Here is a 13,449-nt window from a genome sequence, read left to right on the forward strand (position 1 = left end):
GTCAACCACCTAGGAACATCCTCCCTTATACGGCACCTGCAGCGCGTTCATAAAAAGTTACTGTCAAGTTCAGAAACTTTGGCTAAGACCGTAAGCAGTCCAGGGACACCTAAATCCCGTTCACCTGTTGTATCCAAGCGCCTGCAAACCACACCGTCAACTCCCTCCTCGTCAATTTCCTCCTTAGTCAGGATCGGAAGTAGTCCTGCAGGACATGTCACTGGCATGACTGACTCTCCTATCCGGGATTCCTCTGGAGGATCCTGCATTGCTACGCCTACTGCTGCCGCTGATGCTGTTGCTGCTGCTGGGAGTCGTTCATCATCCCAGAGAGGAAGTAGGAACACCACTACTTTTACTAAACAATTGACCCTCCAACAGTCCTTAGCGAGGAGGATGAAGTACGACAGCAGTCATCCTGAAGCAAAACGTATAACTGAGGCCTTGACTGCTATGTTGGTGTTAGACGTGCGTCCGGTATCCGCCATTAGTGCAGTGGGATTTAGACAATTGATGGAGGTAGTGTGTCCCCGGTTCCAAATCCCGTCTAGATTCCACTTCACTAGGCAGGCGATACCGAGACTGTACAGAAACGTCAGAAAAAGTGTCCTCAGTGTCCTGAAAAATGCCGTTGTACACAATGTCCACTTAACCACGGACATGTGGACAAGTGGAACAGGGCAGACTAAGGACTATATGACTGTGACAGCCCACTGGGTAGATGTATCACCTTACGCAGCAACAGCAGCAGCGTCACCAGTAGCAGCATCTCAGAAATGCCAGCTCGTTACAAGGCAGGCTACGCTGTGTATCACCGGTTTCAGTAAGAGGCACACCGCCGACAACCTCTTAGAGAAACTGAGGGAAATCATCGCCCAGTGGCTTACCCCACTTAGACTCTCCTGGGGATTTGTGATATCTGACAACGCCACCAATATTGTGCGGGCATTACATCTGGGCAAATTCCAGCACGTCCCATGTTTTGCTCACACAATAAACTTGGTGGTGCAGAATTTTCTGAAAAGCGACAGGGGCGTGCAGGAGACGCTTTGGGTGGCCCGAAAAATTTCTGGCCACTTTCGCCATTCAGCGACTGCGTGCCGAAGACTGGAGCGCCAGCAAACACTCTTGAACCTGCCCCGCCATCACCTGAAGCAAGAGGTTGTGACGCGGTGGAACTCAACCCTCTATATGCTTCAGAGGATGGAGGAGCAGCAAAAGGCCATACAAGCCTATACATCCACCTATGACATAGGCAAAGGAGGGGGTATGCACCTGACTCAAGCGCAGTGGAGAATGATTTCCGTGTTGTGCAAGGTTCTCCAGCCCTTCGAACTTGCCACACGTGAAGTCAGTTCAGACACTGCCAGCTTGAGTCAGGTCATTCCCCTCATCAGGCTTTTGCAGAAGCAGCTGGAGAAAGTGAAGGAGGAGCTAAGACGGAGCGATTCCGCTCGGCATGTGGGACTTGTGGATGAAGCCCTTCATTCGCTTTGCCAGGATTCCAGGGTGGTCAATCTGTTGAAATCAGACCACTACGTTTTGGCCACCGTGCTCGATCCTAGGTTTAAAGCCTATGTGGTGTCTCTCTTTCCGGCCGACACAAGCCTGCAGAGGTGCAAAGACCTGCTGGTGAACACACTGTCAGCTGAAGCGGAACGTGACACGTCAACGGCTCCTTCTTCATTTTCTCCCGCAACTGGGGCTGCCAGGAAAAAACTTAGGTATCCTAAGCAACCCGCTGGCGGTGATGCAGGGCAGGCAGGACCAAGTTTGGACATCTGGTCCGGACTGAAGGACCTGGCAACAATTTCTGACATGTCTACTGTCACTGCATATGATACTGTCACCATTGACAGAATGGTGGAGGATTACATCGGTGACAGCATCCAAGTAGGCATGGCAGACAGTCCATACCTGTACTGGCAGGAAAAAGAGGCAATTTGGAGGCCCCTGTACAAACTGGCTCTATTTTACCTGAGTTGCCCCCCCTCCAGTGTGTACTCCGAAAGAGTGTTTAGTGCAGCCGGGAACCTTGTCAGCGAAAGGCGTAGGAGGTTGCTTCCACAGAATGTGGAGAAGATGATGTTCATCAAAATGAATTATCAGCTCTTCCAGGGAGACCAGCCTCCAGAAGGTACAGAGGGACCTGTGGTGGTGGATTCAAGTGGGGACGAGTTAATACTTTGTGAGGATGAGGATGTACACACTGAAGAGGGTGAGGAATCGGTGGATGAGGAGGATGAGGATGACATCTTGCCTCCATAGAGCCAGTTTGTGCAGGGACACATTAATTGCCAGCTTGTTTTGTGGGGGCCCAAACGAACCAATCATTTCAGCCACAGTTGTGTGGCAGACCCTGGCGCTGAAATGATTGGTTTGTTAAAGTGTGCATGTCCTGTTTATACAACATAAGGGTGGGTGGGAGGGCCCAAGGACAATTCCATCTTGCACCTCTTTTTTTTCTTTGCATTATGTACAGTTTGGGGCCTAGTTTTTCAAACTGCCATCCTGTCTGCCACTGCAGTTTCACGCCTAGATGGGTCACGTGTTTGTGCCGCCCACTCGTGTCGCTTAGCATAGTCATCCAGCTACCTCGGTGCAACGTTTTGGACATAAAAACACTATTGTGAGGTGTTCAGTGTTCAGAATAGACTGGAAATGAGTGGAAATTAAGGTTATTGAGGTTAATAATAGCATAGGAGCAGAAAAACCTACAAATTCTGTGATTTTAGCTGTTTTTATGCTTTTTTTAAAAAAAATACAGATCCAAAACACAAAACCCAGAACCCAAAACACGGAAGGGTAGTTTTGGCAAAACCAATCCAGATCCAAAACACGAAGAAAGATCCAGATCCAAAACCAAAACACAAAACACGAAAAGTGGCCGGTGCACACCCCTAATATATATATATATATTTATATATATATTTACCATTTGGGGTTTGGACTATATACATACATATCAGTTTTATTGGGGCCCCCACAAGCTTGTTGCCCAGGGGCCCCCCACAGACCATAATCCGGCCCTGGATAGATAGATAGATAGATAGATAGATAGATAGATAAAGTAGGCTGATCATGTGACTGGATTACATCATAAACAGCCTTTGTGATGTCACTGCTTGCGCCCATGAACAGAGATCCGTGTGCGACTCAGAATCAGCCCCAAAAGTTGCAAGTTTGAACCATGTTGCGTTGCAAAGGGGGAAAGTGTAAGATCTGCTGGCAGATTTAGGGCTGTGAATGGGGCGCATGCTGCTGCCGTTCTAAATTACAATGGAAAAAATGATGAAAAAATTAGGCCCATATGTACATACTAGTGCAATCACCTAAAACAATACTCTGTGCCTAAACTACCTATACAGTATGTAATAACGGGCCTGATTCAGAGTTGGGGATGCAATGATATTGCCGGCGGACAGGATATACCACCGCCGGACGCCAATATCCTGAATGAGATCAGGGGACGGGCTTCGGCATCCCGAACCGCAGGAATCCCGAACGTCTACAGTCAGGTAAGTATTCTCATGTCCCAGGGGAAGGGGGGGTTAGGTTTAGCTACCCCTGGAAGGAAAGTAAGGGTAGGCACCCACCCCATAGTGTTCCACAATGACCCTAAAATAAGACTTTATGTAAAGTGGCAAGTTGCTGGTAGAAACATATGGTAAAAAAAAATGCAATTATCTGCTTTTCTTTTTTAATATATATTTTTTTGGGGGGGGATTCCCGTCTGTATTACTGTTTGTTTTTGATTTTTAATGACTGACATTCAATTATTTAGCGTATATCCTAGTTCAGAATTTTGGTAGAATAGAAATCTGAAATACAAATACGGTGTAAACTATTCACTTTTTTAATCATAGAAAAATAATATAATGTATAGATATAAAACATATCACTACTGTATTTCCACTGTGTACTGTAGGTGATGACTATGACTGGGCCATGTGCACGACTGGCTCTACAGCATCTACATTTTGGACTAAGTGCTGTATAGTAGTTTGTATGTATAGCCATTTCTGATACAGCAAGGATCACAGTTGCTTATACACATGCAATTGGTCGATTGTTGCATTCTGTTCATGTGTATGCATTGCAGTGCGCGAACTAGCTATTGCGATCGGGACAGCGATCACGGAGGATACGCAGACCCATGGCAGAGTTATTGACAGGAAGTGCCGTCTGTGGGTGGTGCCAGGGGGGGGTCGGGCGAACGCAGGAGTGCCAGTGCCTTAAGACGGCGTTGCAGAGGCGTGTTTAAATCGGCCACTGTGATACCATACGCAGCCTGAGGCCTCGTAGCGTGCACTGAAGTAAGCAATTCCTGAGTGAAGTCTGACTTGCCTTAACTGTGCGTATGGGTCCGATGCTACTCAATGTTACCGATTGTTTCACTGTGTTGCCCAAGTGTACGAATGTGAGTAAGGGGAAGTGGGCGTCCTTATGTTAGGCTGCGATCGCAATGCGAATGCAAACATTTGCGTATCACCGCTGATATTAGCAACTGCGCTGCGTGCATATAAGCAGAATAGCGATCCTTGCTGAATCAGGCTCTTAGGGCCTGATTCAGACCCACTCGCGAGCGGCTGTCCGCTCGCAAGTGGGTCGATGTTATGGACTGAGCATGCGCACGACGGAGGGAGCTCCGTCGTGCGCATGCGCCAGACGCGACGAGCGAAGGAAAGTCCTTCGCTCGTTGTGTCCGATCAAAGGGGGCGTGCTGTCAATGTTGATTGACAGCACGCCCCCTTTGGTGGGCGTGCCGGGGGCGTGCCTCCCTGACGGGGGCGTTCCCACGGGAACGCCTACCGTCTGACGCCGGCCCACTGACATCACTAGTGATGTCAGTGGGAGTGATTTTGGCTCTGATAGAGCCAAAATCACTCCGGAGCTTGCGGTTGAAAACCTCAACCGCAGGCTCCGGCTCGCAAATTCGATGGTCGCGATGGTCTCGACCATCGCGACCATCACAATGCATGCTCGTATAGCCTGTGGGTGGTGACCCACAGCTATACGAGCGTCCAGGAGGACGCTCCATGAAAATGGAGCCCGGCCCTCATTCAGAGCGTGCGCTCTGCTCAGAGCGTACGGCTCTGAATGAGGGCCTTAGTACGTTGATTTACATTACTTCATTAAAGTGGATGGATATTTGTTGTGATATTTGGCACATCATTGAGTAACAAAGTATACTCCACCTGTACACAGTGCCTAAACACTACAACGTTATATATTATTTGCATGCAGAGCATATTTAAGATATCAAATTTCAAACTTAATCTGAAAATGTATTTCATAATACATTCACTACATGGTGATCTTGCCAAGCACGTCAGTAAGACCTCATTACAGGCAAGTCCTAACTACCTTTATTGCAAGAACATGTGAATACCGTCAGAAGACTTCCTGAATCCAAGCAATGATTATATTACCTACAGTAAGTGGTGTTTGCTTCCTCTTTGGAAAGCTGCATATACAGTACATCACCTTTAGCAAATGTGACCTAAATAAATGGAGATAAAATATAACATAGTACTTTCTAAATGTCAAATTTTTACAATGTACCGTACAATGTGGCTTCTTGGTCTGAGCTTTAACCACCAGAATAATGATGCAGTTTGGCCACATACATGAGTGGACAATGTGTCCACAGTCAGATGGTTTCACCGGGGATCCCTTACAAGTCTGTGTATGATGAGACAATGTTTGGAGGCACCTGATTCACTGCCCTCACACCTACAATTGGCATCTCTAACTCACTGTGACGTCAGCAATGACGACTGTACAGTGTGTGCAGGTAGTTGGACACCTCTAAGCATTGTCCAGGCATACGTAAACTGGCTGCGGATCCCCGGTGAGCCAGTCTGGCTCTCAATGTGTCCAGATCTTGCTGATCAGACACAATGCCAATTAATTGCACTAAGCATGTAGCCACTCTTCTCTCCTCCCTACTCCCATGTTGGCTGAGAACATCATAAATTACAGTGGCAAACGCAGGATTTCTAGAGGGGGGTTTCCAAATGCTCGATTTTAGAGTGAGTGTAGCCAGTCCATGAGGAGGGCATAATTAGCAGTTAACCAGCTTTAATATGCATCATACAAAGTGTATTGTGTGTCATAATTCCAGCAGATACAGGACCAGCGATCACAATAAGTCATTAGGTGCGGCAGTAGGTCCATTCTGCCTGAACTGAATGTTTTTATTTTAAATGTGGGCACCATTCCAAGAACATGCAGTACTAGTAAAATTCTATTATATTACTATTTCTATTGTGGTAATGGTGCGGGCTGGGGAGGGGGGTTTCCAGGCAGACGGAAACCCCCCCTGCGTTTGCCTATGAATTAAGTGCAACATTGGTGTTCATTGGATAATACAATCCATTACAATCTGATCTGTCAGGATGGGTCTATACACTGTGTAATGGTTGCCATATTTAGCAAAAATGACCAAATTGGCCAATCAAACGTGCAAAGCTTACAGTATGCTCATTCCCTATGAAGTAAGAGAAGCAATTTCATTTACAGTATTAGCAAAATATATAACAGACCAGTGTTTCCCAACTCCGGTCCTCAGGGAACCCTCACAGTGCATGTTTTCCATATCTCCTCGCTGAAGCAGATTTATAATCACAACTGACACATTTTAAAAGATCTGCAGGTGGTACTAATTATTTGACTTGTGATTCTATGAGGAGACCTGGAAAACATGCACTGTTAGTGTTCCCTAAGGGCTAGAGTTGGGCAATCCTGTAATGGACTATAGGTCATTAATATAAATGAACTATGATGGAACAGTACTAAATATAATGTACAGCAGAATAGAGTGGGGAACAAATCTAGACAGAAGGGCTGATTCTTAGCCGCACGGAAAGTGGAGTTGCGGAACCCTGATTTACTACCTTATGCTAATAAGAGAATCCGTTCCTCTCATGCGAGGGTTTATGCGTATGCAAGCAGAATACCGAGCCGCCCATTGATGTTATACCAGCTGCTGCAACCTCCATCATTAGTATCTGCTCTTGTACAGGCCCCCCATGCTACATCAGAGACAGGCTTCCCTTCCCCGTATGCATGACTTAGATTCACATGGAGCTTATGACAGGTAGGAGTGCCAGCCAATCAGCTGTTTTATATACACACACAGTATATATAGTTATATATACACATATATCGTGTATATATATATATATATATATATATATATATGTGTGTGTTTATCAATAAAATGTCAAATAGCTGGAACATCAAGTTCATATATATATATATATATATATATATATAATATATACACACACAAATATATACATATATACTGTATGTATATGTAGCATATATATTTGTGTGGATATATACATATATATATATATATATATATACTTGTGTGTGTATATATATATTTATACCATTTGGGGTTTGTACTATATACATATATATCAGTTTTATTGGGGCCCCCACAGGCTTGTTGCCCAGGGGCCCCCACAGACCTTAATCCGGCCCTGGATAGATAGATAGATAGATAGATAGATAGATAGATAAAGTAGGCTGATCATGTGACTGGATTACATCATAAACAGCCTTTGTGATGTCACTGCTTGCGCCCATGAACAGAGATCCGTATGCGACTCAGAATCAGCCCCAGAAGTTGCAAGTTTGAACCATGTTGCGCTGCAAAGGGGGAAAGTGTAAGATCTACTGGCAGATTTAGGGCTGTGAATGGGGCGCATGCTGCTGCCGTTCTAAATTACAATGGAAAAAATGATGAAAAAGCCCAGCTTTTGTGTGCCACATGTGTAAGTAGGCATATATTCCCTGTATGCCAGGAGCTAATTGCATTTGCAAGAAGGTTTATCAGGTCACAAATTTGCCCCCTGTGAGTGGATTGGCTGATAACTGTAAATGAGGCCCATATGTACATACTAGGGGTGTGCACCGGCCACTTTTCGTGTTTTGTGTTTTGGTTTTGGATCTGGATCTTTCTTCGTGTTTTGGATCTGGATTGGTTTTGCCAAAACCACCCTTCCGTGTTTTGGGTTCTGGGTTTTGTGTTTTGGATCTGTATTTTTTTTTAAAAAAGCATAAAAACAGCTAAAATCACAGAATTTGTAGGTTTTTCTGCTCCTATGCTATTATTAACCTCAATAACCTTAATTTCCACTCATTTCCAGTCTATTCTGAACACCTCACACCTCACAATAGTGTTTTTATGTCCAAAAGGTTGCACCGAGGTAGCTGGATGACTATGCTAAGCGACACGAGTGGGCGGCACAAACACGTGACCCATCTAGGCGTGAAACTGCAGTGGCAGACAGGATGGCAGTTTGAAAAACTAGGCCCCAAACTGTACATAATGCAAAGAAAAAAAAGAGGTGCAAGATGGAATTGTCCTTGGGCCCTCCCACCCACCCTTATGTTGTATAAACAGGACATGCACACTTTAACAAACCAATCATTTCAGCGCCAGGGTCTGCCACACAACTGTGGCTGAAATGATTGGTTCGTTTGGGCCCCCACAAAACAAGCTGGCAATTAATGTGTCCCTGCACAAACTGGCTCTATGGAGGCAAGATGTCATCCTCATCCTCCTCATCCACCGATTCCTCACCCTCTTCAGTGTGTACATCCTCATCCTCACAAAGTATTAACTCGTCCCCACTTGAATCCACCACCACAGGTCCCTCTGTACCTTCTGGAGGCTGGTCTCCCTGGAAGAGCTGATAATTCATTTTGATGAACATCATCTTCTCCACATTCTGTGGAAGCAACCTCCTACGCCTTTCGCTGACAAGGTTCCCGGCTGCACTAAACACTCTTTCGGAGTACACACTGGAGGGGGGGCAACTCAGGTAAAATAGAGCCAGTTTGTACAGGGGCCTCCAAATTGCCTCTTTTTCCTGCCAGTACAGGTATGGACTGTCTGCCATGCCTACTTGGATGCTGTCACCGATGTAATCCTCCACCATTCTGTCAATGGTGACAGTATCATATGCAGTGACAGTAGACATGTCAGAAATTGTTGCCAGGTCCTTCAGTCCGGACCAGATGTCCAAACTTGGTCCTGCCTGCCCTGCATCACCGCCAGCGGGTTGCTTAGGATACCTAAGTTTTTTCCTGGCAGCCCCAGTTGCAGGAGAAAATGAAGAAGGAGCCGTTGACGTGTCACGTTCCGCTTCAGCTGACAGTGTGTTCACCAGCAGGTCTTTGCACCTCTGCAGGCTTGTGTCGGCCGGAAAGAGAGACACCACATAGGCTTTAAACCTAGGATCGAGCACGGTGGCCAAAACGTAGTGGTCTGATTTCAACAGATTGACCACCCTGGAATCCTGGCAAAGCGAATGAAGGGCTTCATCCACAAGTCCCACATGCCGAGCGGAATCGCTCCGTCTTAGCTCCTCCTTCACTTTCTCCAGCTGCTTCTGCAAAAGCCTGATGAGGGGAATGACCTGACTCAAGCTGGCAGTGTCTGAACTGACTTCACGTGTGGCAAGTTCGAAGGGCTGGAGAACCTTGCACAACACGGAAATCATTCTCCACTGCGCTTGAGTCAGGTGCATACCCCCTCCTTTGCCTATGTCATAGGTGGATGTATAGGCTTGTATGGCCTATTGCTGCTCCTCCATCCTCTGAAGCATATAGAGGGTTGAGTTCCACCGCGTCACAACCTCTTGCTTCAGGTGATGGTGGGGCAGGTTCAAGAGTGTTTGCTGGCGCTCCAGTCTTCGGCACGCAGTCGCTGAATGGCGAAAGTGGCCAGAAATTTTTCGGGCCACCCAAAGCGTCTCCTGCACGCCCCTGTCGCTTTTCAGAAAATTCTGCACCACCAAGTTTATTGTGTGAGCAAAACATGGGACGTGCTGGAATTTGCCCAGATGTAATGCCCGCACAATATTGGTGGCGTTGTCAGATATCACAAATCCCCAGGAGAGTCTAAGTGGGGTAAGCCACTGGGCGATGATTTCCCTCAGTTTCTCTAAGAGGTTGTCGGCGGTGTGCCTCTTACTGAAACCGGTGATACACAGCGTAGCCTGCCTTGTAACGAGCTGGCATTTCTGAGATGCTGCTACTGGTGACGCTGCTGCTGTTGCTGCGTAAGGTGATACATCTACCCAGTGGGCAGTCACAGTCATATAGTCCTTAGTCTGCCCTGTTCCACTTGTCCACATGTCCGTGGTTAAGTGGACATTGTGTACAACGGCATTTTTCAGGACACTGAGGACACTTTTTCTGACGTTTCTGTACAGTCTCGGTATCGCCTGCCTAGTGAAGTGGAATCTAGACGGGATTTGGAACCGGGGACACACTACCTCCATCAATTGTCTAAATCCCACTGCACTAATGGCGGATACCGGACGCACGTCTAACACCAACATAGCAGTCAAGGCCTCAGTTATACGTTTTGCTTCAGGATGACTGCTGTCGTACTTCATCCTCCTCGCTAAGGACTGTTGGAGGGTCAATTGTTTAGTAAAAGTAGTGGTGTTCCTACTTCCTCTCTGGGATGATGAACGACTCCCAGCAGCAGCAACAGCATCAGCGGCAGCAGTAGGCGTAGCAATGCAGGATCCTCCAGAGGAATCCCGGATAGGAGAGTCAGTCATGCCAGTGACATGGCCTGCAGGACTACTTCCGATCCTGACTAAGGAGGAAATTGACGAGGAGGGAGTTGACGGTGTGGTTTGCAGGTGCTTGGATACAACAGGACAACGGGATTTAGGTGTCCCTGGACTGCTTACGGTCTTAGCCAAAGTTTCTGAACTTGACAGTAACTTTTTATGAACGCGCTGCAGGTGCCGTATAAGGGAGGATGTTCCTAGGTGGTTGACGTCCCTACCCCTACTTATTTCACCTTTACATATGGTACATATGGCAAGACAGTTGTTGTCCGGATTTGGATAGAAATATTGCCAGACCAAAGAGGTGGAATGTTTGGTCTTCTGCCCAGGCATGACCGTGATGGGCTTTTTCATCCCACGGACAACAACTGTCTCCCTCGGAGCCTGATTTAAACAAACCACATCACCATCAGAATCCTCCTCGCCAACTTCCTCCTCAGCGCCAGCTACACCAGTATCCTCATCCTGTTGTACTTCAACAGTGACATCTTCAATTTGCATATCAGCAAGTGGACTGTGGGTGCTCCTTTCAGCACTTGCAGGGGGCGTGCAAATGGTGGAAAGAGCCACCTCTTCCCGTCCAGTGCTGGGAAGGTCAGGCATCGCAACCACCACCACACTTGGACTCTCCTTGGGGATTTGTGATATCTTCTTAGAAAGCACAGTTCTTCGCTGTGCTTTTGCCAGCTTAACTCTTTTGATTTTTTTAGTGGGAGGAGGGCTTCCATCGTCATGTGAAGCTGAACCACTAGTCATGAACATACTAGGGATCGACCTTAGCCGTTCCTTGCCACTCCGTGTCGTAAATGGCATATTGGCAAGTTTACGTTTCTCTTCAGCTGATTTAAATGTCTTTTTCAAGGTCATTTTCCTGAACTTTGCCATTTGGGATTGTATGTGCCCTCTACTATGACATTGGGCATCGGCCTTGGCAGACGACGTTGATGGCATGTTATCGTCTATGTCATGACTAGTGGCAGCAGCTTCAGCACTAGGAGGAAGTGGTTCTTGATCTTTCTCTATTTTATTTTTATCGGAGAAAGTTTGGTCCTCCATTTATGTTATATCGATTTGATATATACGTGCGGCTAAACACAGAAAATAATTTTTTTTTTGGTTTGGACTGGAGTGTACTTTCGGGGGTTACAGCACCCTTTAACGGTCAAGCCAGCCGGCCCTTTACTTATGACACAGGCGCACGCTTGGCACTACTTTGTTGATGCACGTGCGGCTACTGCGCACACAATTCACAAACACAGAAAATAATTTTTTTTTTGGTTTGGACTGGAGTGTACTTTGGGGGTTACAGCACCCTTTAACGGTCAAGCCAGCCGGCCCTTTACTTATGACACAGGCGCACGCTTGGCACTACTTTGTTGATGCACGTGCGGCTACTGCGCACACAATTCACAAACACAGAAAATAATTTTTTTTTTGGTTTGGACTGGAGTGTACTTTCGGGGGTTACAGCACCCTTAACGGTCAAGCCAGCCGGCCCTTTACTTATGACACAGGTGCACGCTTGGCACTACTTTGTTGATGCACGTGCGGCTACTGCGCACACAATTCACAAACACAGAAAATAATTTTTTTTTTGGTTTGGACTGGAGTGTACTTTGGGGGTTACAGCACCCTTTAACGGTCAAGCCAGCCGGCCCTTTACTTATGACACAGGCGCACGCTTGGCACTACTTTGTTGATGCACGTGCGGCTACTGCGCACACAATTCACAAACACAGAAAATAATTTTTTTTTGGTTTGGACTGGAGTGTACTTTCGGGGGTTACAGCACCCTTAACGGTCAAGCCAGCCGGCCCTTTACTTATGACACAGGTGCACGCTTGGCACTACTTTGTTGATGCACGTGCGGCTACTGCGCACACAATTCACAAACACAGAAAATAATTTTTTTTTGGTTTGGACTGGAGTGTACTTTCGGGGGTTACAGCACCCTTTAACGGTCAAGCCAGCCGGCCCTTTACTTATGACACAGGCGCACGCTTGGCACTACTTTGTTGATGCACGTGCGGCTACTGCGCACACAATTCACAAACACAGAAAATAATTTTTTTTTTGGTTTGGACTGGAGTGTACTTTGGGGGTTACAGCACCCTTTAACGGTCAAGCCAGCCGGCCCTTTACTTATGACACAGGCGCACGCTTGGCACTACTTTGTTGATGCACGTGCGGCTACTGCGCACACAATTCACAAACACAGAAAATCATTTTTTTTTTGGTTTGGACTGGAGTGTACTTTCGGGGGTTACAGCACCCTTAACGGTCAAGCCAGCCGGCCCTTTACTTATGACACAGGTGCACGCTTGGCACTACTTTGTTGATGCACGTGCGGCTACTGCGCACACAATTCACAAACACAGAAAATAATTTTTTTTTTGGTTTGGACTGGAGTGTACTTTCGGGGGTTACAGCACCCTTAACGGTCAAGCCAGCCGGCCCTTTACTTATGACACAGGCGCACGCTTGGCACTACTTTGTTGATGCACGTGCGGCTACTGCGCACACAATTCACAAACACAGAAAATAATTTTTTTTTTGGTTTGGACTGGAGTGTACTTTCGGGGGTTACAGCACCCTTAACGGTCAAGCCAGCCGGCCCTTTACTTATGACACAGGCGCACGCTTGGCACTACTTTGTTGATGCACGTGCGGCTACTGTGCACACAATTCACAAACACAGAAAATAATTTTTTTTGGTTTGGACTGGAGTGTACTTTCGGGGGTTACAGCACCCTTTAACGGTCAAGCCAGCCGGCCCTTTACTTATGACACAGGCGCACGCTTGGCACTACTTTGTTGATGCACGTGCGGCTACTGCGCA

This window comes from Taudactylus pleione, unplaced genomic scaffold, assembly GCF_031769625.1.
Source record: "Taudactylus pleione unplaced genomic scaffold, aTauple2 ptg000092l, whole genome shotgun sequence".
NCBI classification, from domain to species: Eukaryota; Metazoa; Chordata; class Amphibia; order Anura; family Myobatrachidae; genus Taudactylus; species Taudactylus pleione.